The sequence below is a fragment of the Pleurodeles waltl genome, chromosome 1_2 (assembly GCF_031143425.1).
Source record: "Pleurodeles waltl isolate 20211129_DDA chromosome 1_2, aPleWal1.hap1.20221129, whole genome shotgun sequence".
NCBI classification, from domain to species: Eukaryota; Metazoa; Chordata; class Amphibia; order Caudata; family Salamandridae; genus Pleurodeles; species Pleurodeles waltl.
Genome location: NC_090437.1, coordinates 929,085,323 through 929,099,298, shown reverse-complemented (window position 1 = coordinate 929,099,298; position 13,976 = coordinate 929,085,323). Strand labels below are relative to the sequence as shown.

General features: G+C 41.9%; 1 protein-coding gene across 3 annotated transcripts in view; it reads left to right on the top strand.

Annotated features, from left to right (window-relative positions):
- SLC7A2 (solute carrier family 7 member 2) overlaps positions 1 to 13,976 on the top strand; it is a 395,073-nt gene that overhangs the window by 133,185 nt on the left and 247,912 nt on the right. The window contains exon 1 of one of the 3 annotated variants that reach the window (XM_069200491.1): positions 12,959 to 13,271. The exons of the other annotated variants lie outside the window; for them this stretch is intronic. The gene's annotated coding sequence lies outside the window, so the exon portion shown is untranslated. Of the gene's footprint in view, positions 1 to 12,958; positions 13,272 to 13,976 lie in introns of those variants that run through there. 3 annotated transcript variants of the gene reach the window in all.

Below are 13,976 nucleotides of genomic sequence, written 5' to 3'. Positions count from 1 at the left end.
CCTCCTAAGAAGTTGAGAATGAGGTTAATAAGGATAGTGCATGAAGGTCATCTAGGGAGAAGTTTGACTAAGAGGAGATTAAGACAGTTTTATTGGTGGCCTGGGATAGATAGAGATGTAGAGCAAGTTGTGAGTGAGTGTGTAGCGTGTGGTAATAGTGATAAAGCTAGAATAATCAGACAGTCACCTTTGGGGTGTGTACAATTTCCAGCTGGCCCATGAGAAAAGTTGGCTTTAGACTTTTTAGGTCCAGTAGATAAACTTAGTAGAAGGAATCGATTTCTTGTAGTCCTAGTGGATTACCATAGCAAATGGTTTGTAGTTAAAACTATGGAGCAGATCACTACCAGAAATGTCATAGAGTTTCTCAGGAAAGTGTTTTTGGAGGAAGGTGTACCAAAGATTCTGGTTACAGATAATGGTGTGCAATTAGTGTCAGCAACTATGTCTGAGTTTCTCACCGGATTGGGAATTAAGCATGAGAGAGTTGCATTGTTTCATTCTCAAGCAAATGGTTTGGTGGAGAGGGTGAATCGAATTATCATGGAGAATGTTCAACTTTCTCTAGCAAGTGGACTGAATTGTAGAGAGGAGTTGAATTGGATGTTGTGGCACATAGAGTAACACCTCATTCTGTAACAGGAGTGTCACCATTTGTTGCTCTTAAGGGAAGAGAACCTGTGACCAAAGAATTTCCATGGTGGTTGCGTGAGAAGAGACAAGTGTGGGTGGATCGTGAAAGATTGAGTGAGAGTGTTGGATTTTCAGGAGCGTAATAAGTTTTAGTTATGATTCTAGGAAGAGAGTGAAGAATATAGGTGTGGACGTAGGTGATTGGGTAGCTGTGAAAAAGCTTGGTATAGTGAAGAAAGGTGAGAGCAAGTTTTCCAAACCACAGAAAGTAGTAAAGGTATCAAACACAGTGGTTAAGTTGGATGATGGAAGAGAATGGAGTATGGGAAATTTATGCAAAGTTAAGGAGGTGGATAGATCTGATTATTGAGAAAAAATTTAATTGGAAATAGTATATATTTCGGGATTTGTATGCGGTTTACTATTTTTTAGGATGTATGAGGGGGAAGATGTGTAGAGATTGATTTGTAAGGAGAGAATGGAATGTGGATGAGGTGAGCATTCTAGGTTGGATTAGGAAGGCTGGGGAGAGAAGACTGGAGACTAAAGAGTGAGGAGCAAGCTGGGAGTTATTACTGCTGTACTGGAATAAATTACTGGAATAAAGCACTTCCTACCTTTATCTGCCTGAGCGTTTACTACAGAAACATATTGGTTTTATTTTTTTATATATATATATATATATATATATATATATATATATATACATCAAATGTTTCCTTATCCAAATAGACGAAAACAGTCAAGACACCTTCAGCAAGTTGCAAATATACTGGAATGATCCAAGGTTGTTCCTCCCAACACGTTTCAGCCGTAGCCTTGATCACGGATGGGGGAGTCAAAATACAAGCCCAATAAATATCAAAATACACCAACATAGAAAGTGGACTAAAATTACAATACAAACAAACTACTCAAAAGGGTGGTCGTCACCTTGGAATGTTAAATATAATCGGTTATCTCAAGGTGAATTTAAAACCCTTTGAGTTACCCAAACAGGATTACCATAGTGGAAACTGAAATTGTCCTAAATATATATCATTCATTAAGACTAGTAATAATTATATAATGTCATATATTTATAATTTATACACGTATAATATTACTGCATATGCTAATCAGAGTATAATTGGTCTCACACAATCCAATCTACATAATTCTACAAATTTCAAATTTCCCTATATTGTTACATTATGGCACTTCCTCCCTTAGAGTCTATGTTTGAAATGTATTTTTACAACTTACAGGCACAGGTCTTTCACAGTGCAGGGAGGTAATTAGCTATACATAATTAAAAGCACGCCTATGACAAACAAATCTGACTAACAAATGCTTTTGCCGCACTTGAGCACAGCCCCTCCTGATGATCCAGTTTCAACACTCACAGAGGGAACATAAATGACCATTGAGACTCAAACAATTAAGCTAGAAGTGGAAAATGTGTTCTTAGGTTTTAAGTTTCCTATAGAACAAATTTAAAAAGTGTGTGTTGCTTATAGATATAAAAATTTAAGATCATTATAATGTTAATATGGCACACCAAAAACAATATCAGTCAGTTCAAGATAGGGGAAATTGATACTCAGCAAGAAAAGCCTTATCAAATGCAGGACTCATAATGGGTTAAGAACCCAAATAAGGGCAATATCAAGTTTTCCATTACACTTGAAGTAATCTTGAGCCCTAGTAATTTGCTTATACCGTTTAGAGTGCTGCTGTAAAGCTCTACTAAGGGGAGCTATACAAATGGTAGCGCATTTCAATGAGACATCTATGCAATAATAAATCAATGTTAAAAGGTCCTCACCTTGGACAGAAGACTATATTTAGTTAAAGTTCTCAAGTCTTAAGTTAGATTAGAAAAATTAGCACACCAGCAATGCACCATAATGCCCTGTTAGGTTCAACCAGGTTCAACTATATCCATACTTAATGATCATCTTAACGATCCAATCACAAAGCAAAAATATAATCTTGTTGCAATGGCCAAAGGAACTACAGACACAATATGTAAAATGTATATATCAGTTCATTGTTGGAAAGAGAACAAAATAAAATACCTAATTGCTGGATATCAGTACATCGGAATTGATATTAAAAAAATATACATACAAAGTTGTCATAATGGTATTAGCCAGGTGAATCAGTTACTCTTATGGATATACTTGAACCTGATTATTCTAATTCTATATTATAGGACACCTCTTCCTTTTAGATGGCTTTTTGGACACTGATTAATCGTACATAAATTTCACTTATATCTCAATATCACAATACTGAATCTGAAGGATAACTATTATAATAATATTAATATAATGCCTTGTGTGTGGCTGCTAGTTGTCCCAAATATTCATATATACTTTTAGCATGTAATGTTTACTTCATACAGATTTAATTTTTTGGTAGATAAGACAAACAGTGTAAATTACAAATTATACTAAGTTTATTGTTCCCTATTTCTGTTCAGGCCTAACGTCACTGTCTGTAAAATGTCTATCCAATGTTTCTTTTGTTGTTATAATATGCTTTCCTGGTCCCCCCTCCTTTGATTGCTCTTGATACACTGGATCCCAATGCTGGTAGCATTCGTCAGATCATAAACTGTGTTCACTCACTATTGGGTATCTAGGATCCTGAGTTTTTAATGCATGTCAATGTTATTTAAGTCTCTTTCAAGTGGTATTTTAGTAGTTCCAACATACTGTTTCTTGCATTTACAGTTAATCACATAGATGTAGAAGTTCATATCACAGTTTAATAAGTCACATATATTTAATCTTCTAGTTTAATCCATATTCTATGATTCGTTGTTTCCATAGAGTTCGTGTTTGTAAATTATGCACTTGTTACATCTATAACTCCCTGAGAGCTAAATTAGCCATGTGTTTGTGCCCTCTTGCATATGACATTAAAGAGTATTCCTTTGGCTAAGAATTTGTTTCCATGTTGCCCCTCTTCTGAATGTAACAAGATGTTTATTAGGTAAAATTGCTTTCACATCTTTGTACATTGTAGGGACATCCCAATACACGCTTGTGTAAATATTCTTGTTCTTCACATAGAGTCTTTTTATAGATCTTACAACATTGCCTGTTCCGTTAATTTGTTTTTGTCATTTAGCAAATATTGGCATTTGACACTTTTAATTTTTGTAAGTGATTGCTGTAAAATCTACTTACTATAATGTCTTGCAAGGAAACTTTCAGAAATAACCTTATATTCTCAGTCAAATTATTCATCTGTGCTACACATTTGTTTGATCCTACTCAACTCTCCAAAGGGCACTTTATTGGTATACCTATAATGATGTCTTTATTGTGCTTGGAGGGTACTTTTCACAGAGGGTGTTTTTTTGATAGATAGTTTATTTTGCATTTTCTCATCCCAATGTACAGTTCAGTATCAGAAACACCATTCTCCTGTTATTGAAGTCAGGAAGGAGTAAGTTCAATGTTTATACATGTGTATTCGTTATCATATGTAAATCCTGCAACTCATTTACATATCCATCCCAAATCCTGATGATCAAATCTCCATAGTTGCCCAACTACACTGTACAATTCCTGTAAAGGTTATTTTGGCTCATAATGTGCTCCCCTCATACCCACCCAGAAATAGGTTGGCATAACAGGGATCAAATCTTGAACCCAGTGCTGTACCTCTTACCTGATAGTACAAGATCTCTTGGTAACAAAACTAATTATGTGTAAGAACTAATTTAGGGAATGTGATCACAATTGAAGAAAGTCTTTAATAACTAGCTGATGCAGTTGACAAAAACACCTCATGTACATATATCCTTGCTTATGTTTGAGATTAGTATAAACTCTTTGACATCCATTGTCACAAGATAGTATACAGCAACCCATGGAATAGTGCAACTTTTCCACAGTAAGTTACTGGTGTACCTAATATATGAGGGTAACGTACATACCAGGTGTGGCAAATAGATACCAGCATACTCTGAGATGTGTTCTGTACATAAATTGATTCCTGATATTATAAGCCTGACAGTTGATATTGCTCCTAAGTTATCTATTTTAAGTAAGAAATAAATGATGAGAATAGTTGGATTTTCGCCATTCAGATATCTGAACTCATCTTCATCAGTAAGTTTTGTGTCTTAACATCCTAGTTATGTTTTTATTTCTTTAAGACAAGTGTGGGATACATTCTTATAGTTTAAACATCTCATAGTTGCCCTAGTGCTTCTAAGTTATAGTCTTCAAAGTTCATTAGTATGACATTCCCGCTGTGTTCAGCTTGACAGTAATGATGCTACAATCTTCCTTCAGATTTTCTAATGGCGTTCTCTCATTAATTCCACACAGTTCTCACTGTGAGAAAGACTTGTGTTCAAGTCGAAACACATTGGAACTGTATGTATGTGTGTGTAATCTTTGTGTCATATATTTACTTGAGTATTTTCTCCTTTTTTATTTTCAATACTATTCAGATATTGTGAAACATAGTTCACCCAATCATAGATGTTACAAATAAGATCAACAAAGGTAATTCAGTTTTGATAACATTATTTAAATTAGTTTTATTGTCATGAGGCCCCAGTTTCAGATTCAGATGAATATTGCTTCAAACTCTATATCACTCTTGGCTGTAATAATAAAGATAATTTAAACAATTGGCTACATATACAGAGGTTGAGGTGTACTGCTCTTCATGGTATTCACAGTTACTTTCTTTTTATGTGCAAATGTTCATTTTCTCTTTGCATTGATTGATATTTTTTTCTTGGATCATGTTATTAAGATAGTATGTTTGTACACTTCTTTTTTAACCAAGTTTATAAAAATATTTTATTGTCTTGATAAAGGGTGAATTTACCTGTGAAGTATGTGTTGTCTGTATTTCTGCTTAATGATGGAATGCAGGAGATTCATCCTAATCTCAAAGGATCCTCTGTCACTTCCATCTCATCCGATAGAATTTCAATATAAAATTGACAATTTCATTTCTTAAAGCTGTGTGGGGCACAAGTATTTAAAGGTATTTCAAATAAATCAATGTATTGCAAATGTATTAGACTTTGAGTGTGATATGTGGTTTTAATCATTGTTCAATTACTCAGATGTATCCATGTGGGTGCTCCTGAGATTTTGGAGAGTTTGTTAAATAATGGCACCAGGGAGTACCTAGTGCCATCAGTTGTGCACCGTAAAGCCAGGATGAATTACCTTCCTACTCTGTTTGTGATATCCTTGGGATCATAGGCTACCATTTCCAGGAAGAAGCCTGAAGTTTGTTGCATATGACGATTTGGTGAGGTTTGTTACCATACACCCATTGAAGTTAGGTGCTTTTATTTTTCTCCATAAAAGAGGTCTCCCGTCACTGTCCATCTAAATTACTCCCATTCACGGGTCTCAGCATTATTAAAGGGTCTATGAATGGTCCAATCCACAAAAATACTTTGCTGATGGAATGTAGCTGGATTAAATCAACTTTTACTCTTGCACCACATGCATTCTGGCAGAAGGTATAAGGGTGAGAGTAACCCTTTTTGATTTTAATCTTGTGTTTGTTAGAGGGCGAAGGCTGAGAAAACATGTTATTCTATCCTAACCTTACATAACTTCAGAGGTCCTGCTGTGTGTATATATATATATATATATATATATATATATATATATATATATATATATATATATATATATATATATATATATACACCCACTATATGCACACACACACACACAGCAGGACACCTCTAAAGTTATATATATATGCTTTAAAAGGAATATGCTTCTCTCAAAGTGCTGGACTTTGAGAAGAATACATTTCTCCAAGTGTTGGAGAGATATTTACTAGCAGTCTACATGTGTGCTGAAATGTCTTGCCTATATGCATTCTGATTAATGACACAAAGGGAGAGAGTAACACTCTTTGGTTTCAGTATTGTGTTTGTTAGATGGCACATAGTTATAGCCTTTCCAGACTTTACATGAACAATTTTAGAGAGCATGGTGTATTTATAGCTTTTGAGAATGGATATTTCTCTCAATGTGTTAAAGAGGTTTCTAATAGTACCCTATACCTGTTCTCAAATGTCTGTGTAACTTAAGGCAACACATTCAAGAACCTTTCAAGTTGAAAAGGTTCTGCGTAGTATGAACATAAAAGATGATGTTTCAGATTTACCTTAGTTTACCCAAAGGCACAGCTTGACTTACTGTTTTATTGCACAAATGTTTAGCCATTTAGTGATTTTAATTTCTTCTATGAACTGTTCCCAAATCAGTGCCTCCGCTGGCCGAACAATGCAACCGCAGTCTATCAAAAGCAATGCATTCATAAGCTCACCCTCCGCACCATCAGCCCTCCCCGACCTCCCCCCATCTGCCCTCCAATCAAGGCCCAGGAAATTTCTCAACCACTTGGCACACGTTTAACCAATGCTTGTTTGCCGAGCACATCTCATGACTGGGAAAGACAGGCAGAAAATTACAGCAAGGCCTTGGCGCATCACCAATTAGCAAAGGGCACTGTCCCTAGTGCATGTCAAAACACACGTGCTCTCCACTTCTGAGGTGGGTTTGTATTTGCTAGAGTAGTGACGTCAGCATTGGTTTGTGATGCCATCCATTTAACATTGAAATATTTAGTGTTGAGGAGGCCTTAGCAGAATGTATATTTTCTCTGCTACATACCAGCTATCAAACAGTCACTGCAAACATGCTAAGGCAGGTTTTGAAGCAGAGGCAGGTTGTTGTTATAGCCACGGGTAGAAATGAGAAATCTGGGATAAACAACCAACAACATATATGGCTGAAGTCTCTTATAACCCCGTCCGACAGCTCACAGACACTCAACTGTCTTTCATGAATTCAGAGCCCAGACTTCTCCTCGTGACTGAAAGATGAAACGACAACTAAGCCTGAGCACTTCCATTCCTCTACATTTCTTCTTAGGTAGTGATGATGATGGACTTGATGCAGATCACTATATATTATAACAGGCAATATTTTCCATAGGATGGCACGATGACCAGAATGATCTACCACATCCATAGGAGGGTGAAACCCTTCTTTGTCTTACGTGTTTTTTTCAACAACGTGTTTTATTTATATTTCCACCTATATTAACTATAGGTGCATGTAGCTTGCTGGAAACAAACTTCCTCTGTGAATTAACATTCACTGATAACATCTGCAGTGACCTGGAGGAATTGATTTAAATTCCGAAAAGACAAACTCACCCATCCATCCTTTCAAGGGCAGATAATTGAGTACCATTATATTGGTTAATAATAATCTCCGTTATTTACATTGCTCAGAAACAGCATGTGTGGTAAGAAATTATATTTACAAAATTAAGAAGTTGGTATTATTCTTTGTTTTTATCTTTTGCTTTGCAAAGCGCAGCATGGTTAAATGCAACTCCACTGACCTTCTGACCAGCGTCTGCTCGCTCCCCTCTGCGCAGCTCCACCTACTGCTGCTGTTCTGTTGTGAGAGCCTGTCTGACTCTCAGTTTGAGGCCCACATCCACCCGCAGGCTCCTGCCCGCGTTTCATCCCTGCTGGCTTAGGGGCCATCTGTACATGTCTGTCTCTGCTGCCTTGTGCCTCTCTTTGTTTTCTGTCCTTTTTGTCTATTTTTACTCTGTCTTTTTTACTCTTTTTCCTTTCTTTGTGCTCTGTGTTCTGTTCAGCGCTGTTCCAGTGCTCCCTCCCTGCCGCCTCTTCCCCTACGGCCACGCTCCTCCCTGCAACGCACTTTCCCGCCATCCCACCTCTCAGCAGTGAGAGGGCTACTCCAGTGACCTTCCGGTCAGTGTCTCCTCACTGACAGCTTCACCTGCTATTGCTGCTGCTCTGTTGTGAGAGCCTGCCCAACTCTCAGTTCAAGACCCACCTCCACCCACAGGCACCCGCCAGTGGCTCATCCCTGCTGGCCTAGTGGCTATCTGTACCTGTCTGTATCTGCTGCCTTGTGCCGCTCTCTGTTTTTCTTTCCTTTATGTCTATTTTTACACTTTTGTTTTTTTACTCTTTTTCCCTGTCTTTGTGCTCTGTGTTCTGTTCAGCGCTATTCCCGCACTCCATCCCTGACGCTGCTGCCTCTGCGGCCCAGCCCCCTCCCTGAGATGCAATTTCCCGCACTCCTGCTTCCCAGCTGACCGGCCCCTCCCACATACCTCCACTTCTTAATGGAGGCTGCTGTATAGCCACGCCACTGGTGTGCCAAAAACAAGCCCGTCTGTGCCTGGACCGCACCCAGCGCCACAGACCTCAGTTCCTGCACCGCCCATCGGTACAACGCCAACACCCTGTACGCCCTGAACACTGGAAGATCCTCAGCCTGCTACCAAGCCAAACTGAAGAATACTCAAGGACCATTCTCCTGCCGCATCTGTTCCCTCACCTGCCTTCACACGCCCCATCATCCCGCTCCAAGCCCAGGCGGTCACCTCAGCTGCATCCTCCTCAACACCTGGTCCCTCGTCAAACTCACAGTAGAAGTATGGGACCTCCTCGACTCGGTTGCCCCTGATGTCGCCTTCCTCACAGAGACTTGGATTTCCCCCACCTCAGCCCTGGACATCACCACCACCATTCCTGATGGCTACAAAATCATCCACAAAGAAAGAGTCAATCAACCAGCAGGAGGCATCACCATAGTCTACAGGAACACCATACGCCTGACGACCACCACCCAGACGCAGAGCCAGTCAGACACCTCTGAAGACACACAGGCCCAAATTCAGACTGACCCAAACACCTCCCTCCACAGCACTCTCGTCTACAGACCCCCCGACCCTAGCCCCAGATCAGCGAAGCCATCGCTGGCCTCCTCGTCCCCCACGCACTCGCCTCCACCGACTACATCCTCCTTGGCAACCTCAACTTTCACCTCGAAAACGACCCACCCCTAGTCTCAAGCAACTAGTCAACCTCCCCACTCACTCAGCAGGTCACACCCTTGACCCTGTCTTCTCGGCAGGAAACAACTTCACCCTCTCCCACACCTCTGAACACCACTGGACCGAACACAGATGCTTCTCTTTCACGTAGGCCATCACCCCCCCCGCCCCCAGGAGGAAACTGGAGCAAGGTCCGTGAAGCCCAACTCGCAAATGCACTCAGCCACTCTCCTCCACCAGATGCCACAGACGCTAACGACTCAGCATGCTAACTTCACCGCTGGATCACAGATTGTGCAAACACCATAGCCCTGTTGAGAAAACCTGCCAGAAACCAGCACTGTAAGGAACCCAGCTTGTTCACGACAAAACTCGAAGAGTCAAAACGCACCTGCAGAAAACTGGAATGAACAACTGCTGACCACACAGCCTACAAAGACGCAGTCACCACACATCATCACCACATCAGAGCCTCCAAGAAGGCTGTCATTTAAGAACGCATCAGCACCAATGCACACGACAGTAAGGATATTTTCACCATAGTAAAGGAATTCATGAACCCCAGAAGGGACACTTCAGAAATCCCCCGTTCTCAAGACCTTTGTGACAACCTCATCACATCTTCAACCTGGCCAGGACCACCATCGCTCCCCCGCTATGCCATTCTATCAACCGCTCCATCAAAACCGCCACCTTCCCATCTGACTGGAAGCACGCTCAATCCAGTCCTGAAGAAACCCATTGCTGACCCCAGGAGATGAAGAATTATAAACCCATGGCTCTGCTCCTCTTTCCAGCCAAGGTAACAGAAAAGGCCATCAACTTGTAACTAATGGAGTTTCTTGAGGCAAACGGCATCCTAGACCCCTCCTAGTCCGGATTCAGGATCAACCACAGCACAGAAACAGCTCTCCTCACAGCCACCAATGAAATCAGTGCTATACTGGACCACGGACACATGGCTGTCCTCCTTCTCCTCAACCTGTACGCCACTTTGGACACAGTCTCACATTCAACCCTATGCACCACACTCCACGACACTGGCATTCGCGGCAAGGCACAGAAATGGATCCAATCCTTCTTCACCGGAAGAACCCAGAGTGTGAGACTTCCACCATTCACCTCGGCACCCAAAGAAACCTGCTGTGGAGTACCCCAGGGCTCCTCATTCAGTATAGCCCTCTGAAACATCTACATGGCTCCGCTCGCTAAAATCATCAGACAGCATGGCCCAAACATTGTCTCTTATGCTGATAATACTTAACTGATCCTTTCCCTGACCGATGACCCATCAACAGCCAACAGCAACTTTCACAATGGAATGAGAGTAGTCACCGCCAGGGTGAAAGCCAGCTGCCTTAAACTCAACACGGACAAGACAGAGATCCTCGTTCTGGGCTCCACCTCCTCTGCCTGGAACAACTCCTAGTGGCCTACCGCCCTAGGTAACGCCACCACCCCTACCTCCCCCGACCATGCACATAACCTGAGCATCATCCTGGGCTCCAAGCTATCCATGACCAGTCAAGTCCACACAGTCTCATCGTCATGCTTCCACACTCCACGTCTCCTCCAGAAGATCTTCAAGTGGATCCTCACCGAGACAAGCAGGAGGGTCACCCATGCACTGCTCAGTAGCAAACTGGACTACGACAACGCACCCTACACTGGCATTACAAAGAACCTACAAGCAGGACTACTGAGAATCCAGAACGCAGCAGCCAGACTCATCCTGGACATCCCTGCCACAGCTGCATCTCTGCCCACCTCAGAGACCTCCACTGGCTCCCTATAAACACATGGATCACCTTTGAGCTACTGACGCACCTACAAGGCACTGCACAACATCTGACCAGCCTACCTCAACCACTGCCTGAGTTTCTACACCCCTGCCAGACAACTCCGATCCTCCCAACTCGCCCTCGCCGCAATCATCAGAATCAGGGAGAGCACGGCCGGAGGCAGATCCTTCTCTTACCTCACAGCTCTGACCTGGAACACGCTCCCACTCAACCTCAGGCAGACTCCCTCGCTGAAGCAGTTCAGGAAGGACCTCAAGACTTGGCTGTTTGAATGATCAGCATGCCCATGACAGCGCCTTGAGACCCCACAGGTGATGAGCTGCGCTATACAAGTATCTGATTGATTGATTGTTTGCACAAATACGCTATGAATTAAAACTAGATTTACCTAAAGTTAGAAATATGCCCAGTGGTGACAATTATATCCTTTGCTATAGTTTTGGGTACGGCTAAGATTGTGTGAAACCCCAGAGTTTTCAAAATATAATTTTACATCATTTCACTTGTCCAGCGTACCGCCGGCCGGGGTAGCCATCTTTGTTGAAGCAGATGGAGACATCTTTCCACAGAACACTATGGAAGTCAGTCTTAGTGCTTTTCTTGTAAATTGTTGTTTGCAGATAAATCTGCCTCTTTACTGCAAATATATGGGACTTAGGAAGAAGCTTTCACTAAGAGGTAGCAGTATACTGGTATTACCTATGCGCATGCGTAAAAATTGCCCAATATGCACAATTGGTCCGAAAACAACATGATTCCCCACCTCCAATGGCTTATATATATATACCGCTACAAGCTACTAGAGTTTTTTGCTGTCAGTTGCTCTCTCGGTATATCCCCAGACAGTCAGCAAATCTTCAGGACCTTAAAAATGTACCAATTCTTGCAGTGCTTTAGCCTGGAAAGAGGGGTAGACATATAATTATGCGCTGTTTGTTGGTTATCAAAATACACCAATAATAAACCCTCACCTGCTCATACAAAGAATGTTATGTTATTCCTAGATCACTCGTTGAGGAAGTTTGGCTTGTTTTCAAAAGCCTTGTCCCCATTCCCTGGGCCGGATTCTCGAATCAAAATCAGGACTGGAAAAATGCTCAAACCAACCCCTGTCTTTTCCTATCTTTGCACACTCATCCTCGTTCCCTCATACCATTCTCTCTCTCTTCTCTCATCTCAGTGTCTGGTCACTTTCTCTCTACCTCTCCCATCCACCCCTCTCTCTCTCTCTCTCTCTCTCTCTTGATGTCGCCCCGTGCCTACTGCAGTTAACCTCTGAGAGCCTGAGAAAGTGACGGGGACACCAGGTAGCCCTGGGTTTTCAGCACCTTGTTCCAAAGGCTACAGGCCACTAGGGAAATGCCCGGAGGAACATAAGGCCTGTCCTCATCCCGAGTTTCCAGCCCAAAACCTGACCTAGCATGAGGTAGAGATTGAGAGGCAGTACAGAGGGATTCTGTCCCTTATTTCGAACTGTCCCACCAGCTGGTTCCAGTTTCAGCTATGAAACTCGAGGCCCCTTTCCCTTAATCCTCTGCCTTGTGATTTTAGGTGTCCTGGGCCCTCCCATTTAGTGAGCCGGTGCAGTCTGGGGGCGGGAAGATAAGGCTTACTCGTATTGCACCGCGCTGCGTCTGTGACAGGACAAGAGTCATATGTAGTACTGGCTATCCTCTGCCCAGCAGAGCTTCACGCATACGGGAGGGACTTCGAGTGCTGCTAAAACTAGAAGCCAACAGCGAGCGTGCAGTCCCCTTTCTGGAGGAGGCGGCCACCCTTCTGTTGGTGCCCTCGGGAGCTGCCCAGGGCTCCAGGCTTCCTTCTGGACGCTTTCAGTCGGGCTCTGTTTGTTCCCCTCGGCAAACACACATTGTGAAACAGCTCCCCCCTCACACATTATTCTTCGAGGAAAGAGGACTAGTGGATAAGGCGACCCAGACGAGACCTTGACGTTTGGTAAGTTATTGTTTTGGGTTTTTTATTTCAGAGAAATTAAGCAATGTCCTTTTAGACTGAAGATGTAACAAGTGGAGTTAGTTGTGGGGCCTCAGCCCCTATGTGATGAATCACCGATGCCAGTGGAAACCTGACAGACTAGAATGCAGGTACAGGGATCTCAAAGTCCATAAAATATTTTTTAAATGGGGGGCAGAGAAAACCAAGTCAATTTTCTTTAAACCTTTTTAAGCTGTAGATGCACTTTCATTTAGCTATTTATTTAAAAAGTTGGCTAAATAGTGCATATCATAAGGAAAATATTCCTGTAATGATTTATGAAAGGCTTTTCGGGCCCTCTAGGATTTGACCTGTGATCTGCAAACTAATGTATTAAAATAACCAAGCAGCAGATTTCACAACAATATGTTCTCAATTAATAGAATTATGAATGACAGTAAACCAAGGACCAAGGTATTTGCGTTAAAGGGCGTCATCAACATGTACGATGCAAACACTACCAACTATCATTCCAAAATCACCTAGTTTTACCAGGTTGTCCCCGCTGGACTCGGATTTATGATAAATGTCTATGTTTAATATATATGGTTGTCCGTCTTGGTGAGGATGTTCACAAGAATGTAGCGAATTAGATTCTAGGAGACAACCACCATCAGGAAGTGCTCGAATGATCCTTCCATATGTCTGCTGCTGAAGTTTTACTTT